Genomic DNA, 16908 nt, shown 5'->3' with positions numbered 1-16908 from the left:
AGAGAACCTGTTCTCTTCACAAAACATGACTTGGTACTTGGTGGCAAAACCCTTGTTGGCAATCAGAGGTCAGATGTTTCTTGTAGTTGGTCATCAGGTTGCACACATCCCAGGAGGGATTTTGTCACTTTCCTCTTTGCAGATCCTCTCCAAGTCCATTAATGTTTCGAGGCTGACGTTTGGTAACTCGAACCTTCAGCTCCCTCCACATATTTTCTATGGGATTAATGTCTGAAGACTGGCTAGGCCACTCCAGGACCTTAACCTTGTGGTGGTGATGTCAAAGGGGCGGGATCTATATAAGTCGTTGTCCACCGTGCACAAGGCATTCCAGCGGGAGAGAGCGTTGTCGACATCAGAAGAGAAGAGGGAAGAAGACGATGGAGAATACCGGGCCCCCGCTAGTAAAAGAGCAGGCAGAAGATGGCGGAGGAGCCCGGCAGAAGGCACCGGAGAGCGGGAGAAGAGGTCGGAGGCTTCCTAATTACTTTTAAAAACCTTTAGTGTGTTTTTTTTTGCTTGTTTTTTTACACTCCCCCCCCCCCCCCCCCCCCCCAGCTGAATCGGTAGGGGTACGATACTCACACACCTAACTGTATTTGCATTTGAGTCCATCTGATCATCCCCCACAGCTACTACCCTTTGTTCCACTTGACCCTCCCTTCTAGATTGTAAGCTCTAACGAGCAGGGCCCTCTGATCCCACCTGTATTGAATTGTATTGTGACTGTACTGTCTTCCCTGATGTAAAGCGCTGCGCAAACTGTTGGCGCTATATAAATCCTGTATAATAATAATAATAATTCACATGGTGTGGGGGGCTGGGATCTGGGGGACCCCTTATTAAAGGGGGCTCCCGGATTCCGATAAGCCCCCCCACCCGCAGACCCCCCGACAACAAATGACCAGGGTTGTCGGAAAGAGACCCTTGTCCTCAACATGGGGACAGGGTGCTTTGGGGTGGGGGGGCCGCAGGGTGGTTTGGGGTGGGGGGGCCGCAGGGCACTCCCCTGCCCCAAAGCACCCTCCACCCCATGTTGAGGGCATACAGCCTGGTACAGTTCAGGAGGGGGCGCTCGCTTGTCCACACCATCTTTCCTGACCGGCCGGGCTGTGTGCTCGGATAAGGGTCTGGTATGGATTTTGGTGGGACCCAAAAGCCTCTTTTTCAACGTAGGGGGAGTTCCCCTTAAAATCCATAACAGACACAAGGGCCTGGTATGCTCTTGGAGGGGGGACCCATGCAAGTTTTTTATTAAAAAATTTGTCGTGAAGTTCCCTATTCATACCAAACACAGTGCTTGGTATTGTTGCGGATGGAAGTCTGATCCCTGTTCATTGAAAGTCGGACGTATGTCGGCTTCAAGTCGTAGTGGAAAGTCGGATCCAAAGTAGGACGGCTGTCGTGTCGTACCAGTGTGAACCCAGCCTAAGAGTGCTCAAAATCTCAGCTCATTACATGTAAAGACACCTGGGAGACAGAAATCTTGCTGATTGATGAGGGATCAAATACTTATTTCACTCATTAAAATGTAAATCAATTTATAACTTTTTTGAAATGCGTTTTTTCGAGATATTTTTGTTCTGTCTTTCACTGTTAAAATAAACCTACTATTACAATTATAGACTGATAATTTCTTTGACCGTGTGCAAACATACAAAATCAGCAGGGGATCGAATACTTTTTTCTCGCTGTACGATTTGCTACACAAGTCATATTGTAATTTGAATATTATTAAAAATTACCTTTCCCTTTCAATCTGCAGTGCTGTCATTTTCTGTAACATACAATGCAATGTGGCTACCTGGAGGCGTCCTGTACACAGAATCTCCTGCTTGTGTGATTGGCTCACTGATTTTCCCAGAAGTCTACATTAAGATACAAGTCGGATATAGGGCATCCCCTGCAACAAAAATTACATTTTTTGGTTAACTACTCCAAATAGACTAACTGTATACACTCCGAGGAGTGTTTCCTCAGTGGGACTTTAAATTGGGAGGACTAGGTTGATTGAGTGACGAGACAAGTCACAAAGTATTCAAAAAATATATAAATTGGTTTTATTGACAAAAAAGTATATATAAATCTAAGGGCTTAAAGCGGAGTTCCGGCCACAATTTCACTTTTTAAATATAAATACCCCTGTAATACACAAGCTTAATGTATTCTAGTAAAGTTAGTCTGTAAACTAAGGTCAGTTTTGTTAGGTTGTTATAGCATTTAGACACTTTATAAAATAGAAATTGACTGGGGCCATCTTAAGTGTGGGCATCATGAAGCCAGACTGTATGACTTCCTGGATTTCAGCCTTGCAGATCTTGCACATGCTCAGTGCTGCACAAGATCAGGTTTCAGCACCTGTACTGTCCAAGTCACATGATTCTTCGAGACTGGGGAGTGCAGACTCCTGGAAAGTTACACCCACTACATTCCCAGGAGTCTGTGCGGTGTAGGTTAGGAAGCTTAAGCACCTAGGTGCAGGAAGAGGGAAGATTAACTATTATGCCTAGCAACAACACTTTGAAGGCATCTAAAAAAAAATATTTTTTTTCTTAAAGCGGGGGTTCTCCCTAAAAATTATATATTTTTTTTTTCCTAGCACCTCATTCAGCATAGTAGCGTGAGCTACAGTATGCCTTTATATTTTTTGTTGGCGCCGTACTCGCTGTGTAATCGTGTAGTAAAGTTTCAGGGGAATGGGTGTTCCTATTCAGAGGGCTCGTGATTAACGGCCGGTTATGGCGCATCACGGAAATAGCCGAAATAGGTGTTTGCTCTTCGCGGCGCCTTCGCAGTCAGCTCCGATGTCTGTGCGCAGGCGCCGGGAAGAGCCGAGACCTACTTCGGCTATTTTCGTGAAGCGCCATAGCCGGCCGTCAATCACGAGCCCTCTGAATAGGAACGCCCATTCCCCGCGGGGAGTCTGAAAATTTAATATGCGATTAAACTGTGAGTACGGCGCCGAAAAAAAATGTAAAGGCATACTGTAGCTCGCGCTGCTATGCTGAATGAGATGCTATAAAGTTGTTTTTTTAGGGTGAAACACCGCTTTAAAGGACTAATGAATTTTTTTTAAAACTACTGATGTAATGTTATATTTATGGGTGGAACTCCACTTTAACAAGAGGGGACAGCACAAAGTGGGAGGCAAACAATTATTATGTTGAGAACACGGACAACACAAACAGACAAAAAAGATAATGCAGAGCCCAGTTCTGTCTATAGGGTGAAGACGGATAACCCAACGTTTTAACGTTTCGAGGCGTCTTAATAGGACCTCTTCTTCAGGGGTAAGGGATTGCGGTGTGCGTTGACAGCAAGATCTATATATAAAGAACAAAATACAGACAAGAAAGAACAGAAAACATACCGTATTTATCTGGGTATAGAGTGCACCGGCGTATAGCGCGTATAGTTCTAGGAGGGAAATTTCCTGGAAAAAAAAAAAATTACTTACAGTATAAATGTCTCTGGTGTCTTGCCCGGCGTCCATCGGCGGCCTTGTCCGGTCCGGCGTCCGTCTTCGGCCTTCGTGGTGTTCTCCCGCGCTGTCTCCGAGTGCCACCGCCAACATATACCGAGCGCAGTACACTCGGGTACGCTCGGCTCCTCCCGCAGGGCATGACCGCGAGCGTGGCCGAGTGTACTGCGCTCGGTATATGTCGGCAGCGCCACTCAGACAGGGGATCAGCGTATAATGCGCACCCACGATTTCCCCCTGTTTTTAAGGGGGGAAAAAAGTGCGCGTTATACGCCGATAAATACGGTAATAAATGCATTATATATAAATAAAGCATTAAGCAAAAATTCCAAAATCACGATAAAACCCTCAGACAAGGGGGGTAATATCGTAATTATGGACAACAATTTCTATACTGGGATGTGTGAGAAGATTCTATCAAACAAGGATTGGTATCAAAAAATTTATGTAAGCAAAATATCTGCTTTTAACCAACAATTTTATGATTTAATGGATCAGGCTTATACACTAAACACCTTAACCAAGTCGGATTGGGACTTTATCAGGACTAAGCTACCAAAAATTCCCACCTTCTACTTGCCAAAATTGCATACGAGTATGGAAAACCCAACAGGGAGACCAATTGTCTCCGGGAATGGCTGTCTTACAGAAAATCTCAGCACCTTTTATTGATGCTCACTTACGACCGTTTGTCTTACAAATACCGAGTTACAATCGAGACACTCATTTACTACAAATGTTGGATGGCCTGTGCCAGGGATCCCCCCCCCATCGTCGACCTTGGTGTCGATTGACGTTGAGTCACTGTACAGTTCTATTCCTCACAGTAATGGCCTTAGTCGCATTGGTCGTATTTTCTTTCAAATGTTTTTTTATTGTATTTTTCAAAGATACACAATAAAGCACAAATAAGAGTCATAACAATACAACAGTTTCTTAGTTATACTTTGTGTTCAACAGTGTGCCTGGGTAGGCTTCAAATTACCATTTTACTAAACAGTAACCATATAGGGCCTTAGTCCAGTTGGATAGTGGTCAGATGCTTAAACAAGTAACTAGCAATCCCTGTTTACCCCAACGGGATCATGCTGTAAACAAGGGATTATGGCTCATTATCTTATATTATAAAATCAAAATTAACATAAAGGAAGTTATCTTTTACATCTGGTCTAGTTTTAGGAGTGTAGTCGTTCAGGAACACACTTAATAATAAAAATTCTTCAGAAAATTTGAGGCCCTAGGATGAGTAATCCATTCATTCCAATTTTTAATGAATTTACTTATGGTTCCTTTCCTATGTGCTAACATTAGCTCATAGTGAGCCTGAGTATTGAGTCTCTGGACAACATCAGATAAGTTAGGTGCTAAGGTAGATTTCCATAGTTTCGTTATGGTGAGTCTCGCTGCTGTAAGGAAGTTGGAAACTATAGTTTTAAATTGAGGAGGATAGACATCTAGATTTAAACCTAGTAGGGCTAATTCAGGTGTGAGTATTTTTAGATTACCAGTGAAGGATGCGATAAAGGAGGATACATTATTCCAGAAGCTAGATAAGGTTTTACAATCCCAGAGGGTATGTAACAAATTGGCAGTGTGGGATTCACATCTCCAGCATATGGGGGAGGAGCTAGGGAATATTTTGGATAGTCTGTAAGGGGTCAAATACCAGCGGTTTAGTATTTTCTGGGCGTTCTCCCAATGTTCTACACATGCAGAAGAACTGTTAATATGGATGGCTTTTTGCCATTCTTCCCACGTAAAGGTTTGTGATAGATCCTCCTCCCATTTAATCATATTTAAAGTTTTGGTTTAAATTGGAAAAGATGAAAGTAATATGTGTGTGTGTGTGTGTGTGTGTGTGTATGTATATATATATATATATATATATAATGTGTATATACATACACACACATATATATATATATATATATATATATATATATATATATATATATATATATATATATATATATATATATATATATATACACATACACATACACATACATACATACATACATACATACACATACACATACATACATACATACATATACACATACATACATATACACATACATACATACATACATATACACATACATACATATACACATACATACATATACACATACATACATATACACATACATACATACATATATATATGTGTGTGTGTATGTGTGTATATATATATATATATATATATATATATATATATATATATATAATGTGCTGTCAGTTAAACGCGCTATTAACGGCGTTAACGCAAACCCATGTTAACGCCGTCAATTTTTTTATCGCGATTAACGAGGCGGCGTTCGGGGGTTATACCGGGATGATGCCTGCAGCCGCAGGCATCATCCCGGTACCGTTGTTTAGAGCGGGCGATCGGCTATCCAAACATAACAACCGATGCGGCTAAAAGCCGCTCGGTTGTTATGCCAGAGGAGCGGGAGGGGACATCCCCCCCCCCTCCCGCCGCCTTTCGCCGCTCTGACCGGGCCTCCCGTCCCACCGGGAGACCCGATCCTCGATCCGCCGCCTTCTGTGTCCAGGTTGGAGACTGACACTAAGCCGTAAGCGGCTTTGATTCAGTCTCCGCATTGAAACCACGGAAGCGACGTCATGACGTCACTTCCTGGTTTCTCGGCTGCCAATGGCGCCGGATTTAAAGTACACAGTATTCAGAATCGCCGTTTTCGGCGATCTGAATACTTTGAAGTGCAAAGGAGGGCTCGGAGGTCTTTTAGACCCCCGATCCCTCCATAAAGAGTACCTGTCACCACCTATTGCTGTCACAAGGGATGTTTACATTCCTTGTGACAGCAATAAAAGTGATCAAAATGTAAAAAAATTAAAAAACACAATTTAATATTATAAAAAATAAATAAATAAATAAGAAAACAAAAAAAAAATGTTTTAAAGGGTGAACCTCCTTAATTGCGCGATTAATCGTGAGTTAACTATGACATTAATGCGATTAATCGCGATTAAAATTTTTAATCGCTTGACAGCACTAATATATATATATATATATATATATATGTGTATATGTATGGGATATGCCTCTCTTCCCACTTATTTTATAGGACGTGAAGAATTCCAACAGCGCCCTAGGGAGCTCCACACTTTTCTTTGGATCAAAGATTTTATTAAACGGTTTGGCTATGAGTTTATTCGTTATTTTATGTACGTTATCGGGTGATAGCTGATCAAAAAAATTGATTCCCTGTTTGGACCCAGGGTGTGGTAGTAATTCTTACTTTACAGTAATCGATTACTCCTAGTGGTATTGGCATTAGGACTGGGTTACATGTCAGCTGTAATTTTGTTAGAGCAAACTTCCAGGCTGCCAGAGTAGCTTTAATTGTTAGGAAGTTGGGTGTATTAATTTTTGGTAGAGCATAGTAGGCCATGGAAAGGGAAAATAGATCCTTCCCTTTAGACACTTCTCGTTCAATGTTCAACCATAATTTATCATTTGAAAATCTGAACCAGTATCTCATTTGATCAAGCAGTGAGGTGAAGTAATATAGGCGTAAATCTGGGAGGTTTAGGCCTCCTTTAGCTTTAACCAATGACATAGTAGATAAAGCAATTCTAGGTTTCTTTCCCAACCAGACCAAGTTGCTCAATTTCGAGTTAATTTGTGTGAAAAATTTAGTCGGTAATGGGATGGGGAGGGAGCGGAAGTAATATAGAATTTTTGGTAACGTCTTCATTTTAAGAGCTGCTATTCTTCCAATCCAAGATAGTTGTGTCTTTTTAATAGACTGTGTATCTTGAGTGATTTGAGTCAATAAGAAGGGATAATTTGCTTCATACAGTTTATTAGGTGGGTAAGTAAGTTGAATCCTAAGATAGGTAATGGAGGGGTTGTCCCAATTGTAGCTAGATTGTTGTTTTAGTTTAACAACCAGGTCTGGTGGGATGTTCATAGGTAGTACAAAACATTTACTGTGATTAATCTTATAATAAGAGACTGATCCAAATTTATCTAGGATAGCGGTTACATCTTCTAGTAGTGTGTCGGTAGCGGATAAAGTTAAAAGAACGTCGTCCGCGAATAATCCTAATTTATGTTCTATTTGACCGACCTTGATTCCTACGATATTGGGGTTAGATCTTAGAGATATCGCGAGTGGTTCAATTGCTAATGAGAATATAATGGGTGATAAGGGGCATCCCTGTCTAGTACCGTTTGAGAGACTAAACTGTTTCGATATACTTCCCGATGTAAATACCCTAGCAGATGGTGTAGTACAGAGAGACATTATTGCTTCAAAAATAAATCCTGAGAGACCAAATTTCTTAAGGGTTTCCGCTACATATCCCCAGTGCACTCTGTCGAATGCCTTCTCCGCATCCAGTCCGAGAAGCAGAGAAGGCATCTGACCGCGCTCTACATGGCTAAGTAGATTAACCATCCATCTGGTGCTATCTGGGCCTTGACATCCCTTCACGAATCCAACTTGATCTGGTTCAATCAGATAAGGAGTAATTTCTAATAGTCGATTAGCTAGAACCTTAGCAAAAATTTTTAAATCAGAATTAAGTAGCGAGATAGGTCTATAATTAGTTGGAGACGTCGGGTCTTTCCCTTGCTTTGGTATTGTGATGATAATTGCTTCAAGCATTTCCTTAGGGAATGAGCGGGTGTTGACAGCTTGATTAAACAATCTGGTCAAGTATGGAGAAAGCATATTTTCAAATGCCTTAAAGTATTCACTAGATGGGCCATCTGCACCGGGCGCTTTATTTAGTGGTAACATTGAGATTACTTTTTTGATTTCATTTACTGTTATAGGATCATTTAATTTTTCTAATGTAGCGGAATCTACCGTAGGGATGTTAAGTTTATCAAGAAATTGGGTTATATCTTTTAGGGTTGGCTGGGTGACAGTTTGATCTTCTTTTAGATTATATCGGCCCACATAGTATTCTGCAAACGCATCAGCTATACTCTGTGGGTTATACAATACTTTTCCTAACTTGTGGTGAACAATTTCATGGATTTTCTGTTTGTTCTGTCTAATACGTAGTTGCATGGCAAGTAACTTACCCGCTTTATTTCCTTGGGAGTAGTGGTTTCGTTTTAGTTTTTTGAGGTATTTTTCATGATCAGAGATCAAAGTCGCTCTAAGCTTGTGTCTGGCTTCATTAAGTTGTTGGAGGAGGATGTGTTTGGGGGCTAGCTTGTGTTCCTTCTCTAATTTGTCTATTTTCACTAATAGATTATTTACCTCCTGTGATCGCCTTTTTTTTCCCCCTAGATGTCAATTGTATCAGCATTCCTCTGGAGAAAGCTTTGTGGGCACACCATATACTAGAGATTGTTCCTCCAAAGAACATGTTTGGAATTTTGTTGGGCTAGATCAATAATTAAAGAGATTGGAGCATGGTCAGACCATGTTATGTATATGGGCATCTGTGGTTTTCTGGAGGAGAGCTCTGTCAGTGATGAAGAGGTCAATCCTAGAATAGGATTTATGGACATTTTAATAGAACATAAAGTCCTTTTCTGTTGCGTGGAGACACCTCCAAGGATCATGGAGGTCTTCTTGTGAGAAGATGTTCTTCAAACCTCTTTGTTTGGATTGGATCCCTTTAGTGGTGTCCAGAGTAGGGTCCATCGTTGCATTAAAGTCCCCACATAATATTGCCTTTTTGTATTTTCTTTGTTATTGTGATAACTTTTTGAAGGAATTGTTGTGGGTTCCTATTTGGTGCGTAGATATTGACTAATGCTAGTATTGTATTTTCAATCTTTGCAACCAGTATTACATACCGTCCTTGTCGGTAAATTTTTGAGTCCAAAAGTTGAAAGGAGATCGAATCCTTGATGATCGTCGGGACTTTTTTTCTTACTGTTGTGAGATGCGAAGATATGCAGGAATTTAGGGTGTGAAAATTGAGGAGGGTTGTCTCTTGCAAAATGCGATTCTTGAATGCAGAGTATGTCGCATCCGAATTTTAGGGCATCATTCCATAGGGCTTTTCTTTTGAAGGGGCTGTTGAGGCCCTTCGCATTTATTGAGTAGTTTTAGATTAGGCATAGCGAATAATTTTTCATATAGATGAATTGTATGCGTATCGAATGTAGTAAAGGTAAAGCGTGTCCATCAATTCAAAGGCTTCATGTTGTTCCTTATCAGGCTGCTGCAACATCAGAGCCTGTGTCTCTCTCCTCACAGAGTTGCCTGTCAGCTTGTCTGTGTGTGTGTGTGAGGGAGGAGGCGCCATCTTTTTTCTTAGGGGATTCGGCCGGACTGATAAACAACCCCAATTTGCGGGGTTCCCCCCCAGAGGGGGAAACAAAGTGTAATTCTTTATTTTTCTCAACAAAAGTGGTTTACTCTTAAATGTTGACTTTATGTATACTTTAAAATGTTTTATATGCAACTGAATACAAAATTTAAAGATTTTTATTTTTAGCATCACAATTTTTACCCGTATAGAAATGTATTGATTTTTGGCCTTGTTGATTTCACGACTGCTTTTTTTTGTTTATAATTCCATCATGAAGGCTGTTTTACAGATCTTATGACATTGTTTTGTGTTCCTTCTAGCATTGATCAAAAAAATATACAGTTGTGACAAAGTCTGTACATTTTTAAACAAAAATACTTAGGGCCCTTTCACACGGGGCGGATCAGTAATGATCCGCCTCGGTGTGTCCGTAAGCTCAGCGGGGATCGCTCGGTATATCCCCGCTGAGCCGGCGGCTGACAGGGCGGTCCCCGCACACTGTGCAGGTACTGCCCTGTCTTTTCTCCGCTCTCCCCTATGGGGGGATCGGATGAACACGGAGGCGGGTGATTACGGGTGTCGGCGGATGTTTATCCGCTGACACCTGCAATCACATAGGGACCAATGTATGTCCCTTTTTCATCCGCAAACGGATGGATGAAAAAGCGGACATATGGTCCGCACATGTGAAAGGGGCCTTAGAGCCCATTCACACAGGTCCAGCTTTGGATCTGACTTCAAGTCGACTTAAGTCGAGCTGCATGAAGAAATCAATGTAAGTGAATGAAGCCGTCTTAATGCACACTACTGCAGTCGCTCCGACTTCAAAAAAGGTTCCTGTACTACTTCAATCCGACTTGAAGGCGACTTGCACCCATTGATTTCAATGAAAGTCGCCTCCAAGTGGGATCCCCATTCATAGTGAGGTAACTTTACAGGAAGTCGCCCCAGTGTGAACCGCAAACCCCTCCTTCCCACAGAGCTGGTATTTGGTATGAATCATGAGGGTGAACTCCATGCCAAATTTTAAATAAAAAAAACAGCATGGGTTCCCCCTCCAAGAGCATACCAGGCCCTTAGGTATGGTATGGATTTCAAGGGGATCCCCTATGCCGAAAAAACTATGTGGGGGTCCCCCCAAAATCCATACCCGACCCTTATCCGAGCACACAACCCGGCCAGTCAGGAAAGGGGGTAGGGACGAGTGAGCACCCCCCGTGCGTAACCGTACCAGCATGCCCTCAACATGGGGGGTAGGTGCTTTGGGGCGGGGGGGAACCCCCACCCCAAAGCACCTTGTCCCCATGTTGATGGGGACAAGGGCCTCTTCCCGACAACCCTGGCCGTTGGTTGTCGGGGTCTGTGAGCAGGGGGCTTATCGGAATCCGGGAGCCCCCTTTTATAAGGGGCCCCCCCACCCTATGTGAGTATCGTACCCTATGTGAATGAGCATCGTACCCCTACCCATTCACCTGGGGAGGGGAAAAAGTGTCAAGAAAAAAACACACTAGACCGTTTTTTAAACTAATGTATTAGTCAGCTCTGGGGGTCTTCCGGGGGTCTTCTTCCGACTTCTCCGCTCTCTGGATCTTTCTGCCGGGCTCCTCTGCTATCATCTTCCAGCTCTTTTACTAGCGGTGGCCCGGTCTTCTCCCTTCTCACTTCTTCCGACTTCGGGGGTCTTCTTTCAACTTCTCCGCTCTTTTACTAGCGGCGGGCCGGTCTTCTGCGTCGTCTTCTTCCCTCTTCTCTTCAGTGTGACTCGGTGCTTCCTCCTGCTGTAATTCCGGGTGCGCCCTCCTGCCCCAAAGCACCTACTCCCCCCCCCCCCCCCCCCCCATGTTGAGGGCATGCGGCCTGGTACGGTTCAGCTCATCCCCACCACCTTTCCTGACCGGCCGGGCTGCGTGCTCGGACAAGGGTCTGGTATGGATTTTGGGGGGACCCTCACGCCGTTTTTTCGGCGTAGGGGGTTCCCCTTGAAATCCATACCAGACCTAAGGGCCTGGTATGCTCCTGGAGGGGGAACCCATGCCGTTTTTTTTTTTATTTGGCGTGGAGTTCCCCCTCCCGGAGGCGACTTCAAGTCACGTAAGTCCCCCCATGTCGTGCTGTGATTCATGCTCAAGTCGTGTCTAAGTTGCGCTAAAAGTTTTGTTGCCCCTGTGTGAACCGGCTCTTATACATGCATTTATCCTTTTGGCTTCATTTCCATGGACGTTTTTACAGCCACTTTTCTGAGCGTTTTTTGCAGCTTAAAAACAGCTCTCCATGTTGGTCCATGGCCTCATGCCCACCATGACGTTTTTGAGCTGTAGATGGCTGAGCCGTTTTTAAGCTGCAAAAAAAACAGGACCAGTGCGTTCTGAAGCTCCAGAGTAGAACTGTAAAAACGCCAGACGTAAAAAAAACGCTCAAAAAATGCTACCGCTGCGTTTTTGAGCTCCAGCTCAAAAAAAAAAAAAAATAACATGGACAGGCGTTTTTAAGCTGTAAAAAAGGCTAAAGAAAGTGGCTGTAAAAACGTCCATGGAAATGAAGCCTTAGGCTGCATTCACACCTGAACGCGGCGTATTGTACTGCGATTTGCGGCGACACATTGCAGCGTTTTGTCCTGCGATTTGCCACGACAAAACGCGTCGTTTTTTAAGCCTAACATACGCCGGAGGGGTGATTAGCATTGTCGGCTATGCCGAATGCCGCCTGAAAAAAAGGGTCCGGGACTTGTTTTGAGCTTCAGGCGTACGGCGTTTCGAGGTTCGGCGTGGAGATGTGAACCATCTCCATAGCCGACAATGTTAAATCACCCCTCCAGCGTATTGCAGGCTGCAATAGCTTCAGGCGTTAAAACGCCTAGGTGTGAATGGAGCCTAACAGTTGAAATGTTTATCATGAACTTGGGTCACATTAAAAAAAATATAAACATGACCTCCGATGAGTCATTAAGTCTTATGTGAATTGTAAATATTACAAAATCTGTAACCAGGTGGCCTAACATCAGACCACAGGAGGCAGGTATTACAAATTGAGAAGATAAGCTACTGTGCTGCTCACTATTCAAGTTGCAGCTCTGACATGAAAAAGCAAAGTCCTGTTTGTACGAAGATGGCAGTATCCATACAGAGACACTGTACAAAACAAGTTGTAAAAAGTCAGTAATGGAGAATTGCTGTACCCACCTCAGGGAGACTATAAACAATATTGTCTAGTCTTTTGCCCTCTGTCTGCCTTTTTTTGGGCACAGCTTACAGAGTTCAGTTTTCATTTAATCACCCAAGTTTTAACTAATGTTAAAGTGATTGTAAAGTCACTGAGGACAATTTCTGGTATCCCCTCTTATAGCAAGCTATCCAGTGCAGTGTGTTGTGTTTTTAAGACAGCAGGATGACAGTCATGCTGACACATGGCACAGGCATGGTCCAGCTTTTGTTGCTGTCAGGAAGCTGGTCCTTCAACAATGATGTGCAGCCTATGCTAGGGTAAGGAGTGCATGGCGACAGAAAGTGGTCACAGGACATCAGCAGCAGTGAGATGCAAAACCAGAAAAAAAATGGAAGTTGAAAAAACACATTTTAAGGGAATAAAGTGCATTCGTTTGATACACCGTACTATCGCAGACCTTTCTTCCTCTTTCTTTTTTTGTGGCAGTCTGAAATTTTAAATGGATTTTATTTGGATTTTATGTCATTGACATACATACAAAAATAGTAATGTGGAATTGGGGGGAAAAATACAGTTTCCAAATTGTTAAGGGGGAACAAAATAGATTTTTTTTTTTTAATTGTATAAGAATTTTGACTTTGTTGTGAACTCCATTAAAATGGCTATGGTGCAACTATATACATACATACATAAATATGATGCCTAATTAGTCAAAATGAGTCTACCCATGTGTAAAAAGTGTGTGTCGCATGGTTTTAAAAAGAAGGGGTCAGAGTTTGTTAGCCAACAGGATCAGGAAGACCGGAATGCTCCTCCCATAGATGCAGTAAAGTGAGTGAGAGTGACCAGAGGACAGCATGCATGTCACTGATGGGTTTCTCACCAATTGAAAATAAAAGAACAAATGTTGACTTGTAAGCTGCATAATACTTTTGTGTTCAGTTTACATGTGCTTTAAGAGCCTACTTTAGGAGTTGGGTGTTAGAAATTTGCTTTAATATAGTTGCTGCAATTTAGGGCAACTTCAGTATCCAAACTAGTTTTTTGGTGCTAAAAATCTGCCGCCAACAACTACCGGCACCAGAAACCATATACCATGCTTATTTCCTTAAACGTTTGCAACAAATTAAGGCCTACTGAGATCAACCATTTTTTATTTTATATACCTAGGATCTAATGATATAAGATTCCACTATAGTTCACAGGACTGCTTTATATCGCAACCTGCATTTTGTGGCCCATTTATTAAATGCAGGCTGCAATATGCAACCTGTGATACCCCACACAGTTTTCTATACTTGACACTGCAGAGAGAACTGGAAGAAAGCCAATGACCTGACAAGGAAATGACTGGGCTCTCCTCCCCAGATATTTTTTTTTTTTTTTCTCACTCATGTTTACTGTGCTTGGTGTGCTTCAAAGCATAATGCAAATCTGTGCTTTTATATATGTATGGTAGTCATTTGAGTGGTGGCATGGCCATAGTAAGGATATATTGCTGCTTTATGAATAAACCCCACTGTTAATGTATGCAGTGCATAAACTTTACTGAGATTTTGGTCTTGTTTACATTCTTTTTCTTAAACTAACATTTCGATTACCTAATATAGAATACTACCCCTTATTAGGGGAACAGCTTTTGTGATGATCCTGGACCTTATTTGCATTGCCATCAAGGTGTCCTTGATGTTAAGAGTTCTTGCATGAAACCGTTTTTTTTTTTTTTTATGGTAACATTTGCAAGTTGTATTTTGATTGGTCATGTGTGACAAAAAATGGTATTTGCTTTTACTGAGTGTCCAACTTTCCTCGTACTGAAATGGGTTACTGTTATTGAAACAAAATGTGTGCTGGTGAAATTCTGCATATACAGCCGTGGCCAAAAGTTTTGAGAATGACACCAATATTAAAATGTTCACAAAGTATACTGCTTCAGTATTTTTTTTTTTTTGTCAGATGTCACTATGGTATACTAAGGAGCCAAGGCCAGGATGGTGGGGGCCGTAAAATGCACCTTCCCATCTGCAGGCAAACATCCTTGCACTGGCCCTGACAGCCAGAAATGATGGGGAGGTGAGCAGTGTTGGCCCATCCTGTGTACAGGTCCTCTGAGGATGATTCTTCAACCTGTGCACATCGCCCACAGAAGCTGCTCTGCTTTCTGTACATGGGCATGTCCAGGGTTGTCTTTAAGGCAGGGCAAAAGGGTAATTTACCCTTGGCCCCATCTTTGTTGTGGGGCCCAAAGCAGCTGCCTCATAATTGCCAACTATCCCAGTTCAATTTCCCTTGAAGTTTTTTAGTCCTGTGCTGTGTCCCGATATCTCAGTGTGAAGTTGTTAATAATGCTGCCTAGCCCTGCCTATTGCCATGTACAGATGACTCACATGCAGATCCTGTGTTTACATGTAAATAACCTGCATTGGTATGTAAATAGAAGCAGCATTAATATGTAAATAGCAGCGGACCGGTAGCATTGACGTTTAAATGGCGGCAGCATTCATATGTATATCATGCCCCCCTGAGATCATATGCACCATCACTTCTGCTGAATGGAGACATCCTGTAAGGACGTCATTCCACTGCATAGCTTGGTGTCATCTGCAAAGACAGAAATGTTACTTTTGATCCCAGACCCAATATAATTTATAAATATATTAAAAAGTAAGGGTCCCAGCACTGAATCTTGGGGTACACCACTAATAACCTTGGACCATTCAGAGTGAGAATCATTAACCACGACTCTCTGAATTTTGTCTTTTAGCCAGTTTTCTATCCATTTACAAACTGATATTTCCAAGCCTGTAGACTTTATCTTACATGGCATGACACAGGACTGATGGTAGCACTCACCTTTCTTCTTCTCCAGACAAGGTTTTTTTCTGAATGCCCCAAACAATTGGAAAGGGAATTTATCAGAGAAAATCACTTTAACGCAGTCCAATCCCTGTAGCTTTTGCCGAATATCAGTCTGTCCATGATTTTAATTGTTTTTCCTGGAGAGAAGTCGTTTCTTTGCTGCCCTTCTTGACACCAGGCCATCCTCAAAAAAGTCTTCGCCTCACTGTGCATGCAGATGCACTCATACCTGCCTGCTGCCATTCCTGAGCAAGCTCTGCACTGGTGGTGCTCCAATCCCGCAGCTGAATCAACTGTAGGGGGCGGTCCTGGCGCTTGCTGGACTTTTTTGGGCACCCTGAAGTCTCCTTCCACAAATGCGGTGGAAATGTTTTTTTTGATGGGATTTGGTTCATTTTCATGTCAAAGAGGGACTTTGCAATTAATTAGCGTTCTGGAGTATATGCAAATTGCCATCATAAAAACTGAGGCAGCAGACTTTGTGAAAATTATTGTTTGTGTAATTCTCAACTTTTGGCCACGGCTGTATAGTGTGTGTGTGTGTGTATACTGTAAAATTTGTATATAAAATGTGTGTGTGTGTGTGTGTGTGTGTGTGTGTGTGTGTGTTAGGGTGACCACATTTCCAAACTGCCATTCAGGGACACCCCCCCTCCTTCACAAAAAAATTGCCAATTTTAAAGGCTTATATGCAAGTAATTGGCCATAATAAGAGTATGGGGGTCTGGGTACGGCCTTGGGGGACATTTTTCTCAATGCAAAAAATGTTTTTAAAAATTATAGTTTTTTCAGGAGCAGTGATTATAATGATGCTTAAAGTGCAACAATAAAAATGAACAATTCCTCTAAATATAGTGCCTGGGGGGTCCCCTTAGTCTGCCTGTAAAGTGGCGCATGTGTACCATGTATAGAACCTGCTGCAGCAAAAAAAAAAATTCTAAAGACAAAAAGGGGCAAATCATATTTAAATTGACTCACAGTTGCAATTGCTGGCACCCGCATATTGAAAGAAAAAGCAAAAAAAAAATGTAGTGTCGCCCCCCCCCCCCCCCCCCGTCCTGGTTGGGCGCAGTGCACATTGCATAGTAGGGCATTTGGCGGGGGCGAACACCCTGGGATGGGAAACGGACAGTTTCCATCGTCGGCTCATCGGG

The 16908-nt window shown here is 42.5% G+C and overlaps 1 protein-coding gene across 1 annotated transcript in view; it reads left to right on the top strand.

Moving 5' to 3' along the window:
* The window catches only part of EPB41L4B (erythrocyte membrane protein band 4.1 like 4B), a 334961-nt gene that overhangs the window by 88139 nt on the left and 229914 nt on the right, over positions 1-16908 (top strand). The gene's annotated exons all lie outside the window — the stretch shown is intronic.

This window comes from Rana temporaria, chromosome 5, assembly GCF_905171775.1.
Source record: "Rana temporaria chromosome 5, aRanTem1.1, whole genome shotgun sequence".
NCBI lineage: Eukaryota > Metazoa > Chordata > Amphibia > Anura > Ranidae > Rana > Rana temporaria.
Note: the sequence above shows the minus strand (reverse complement) of the source record. Positions and strands in the feature narration are given on the sequence as shown.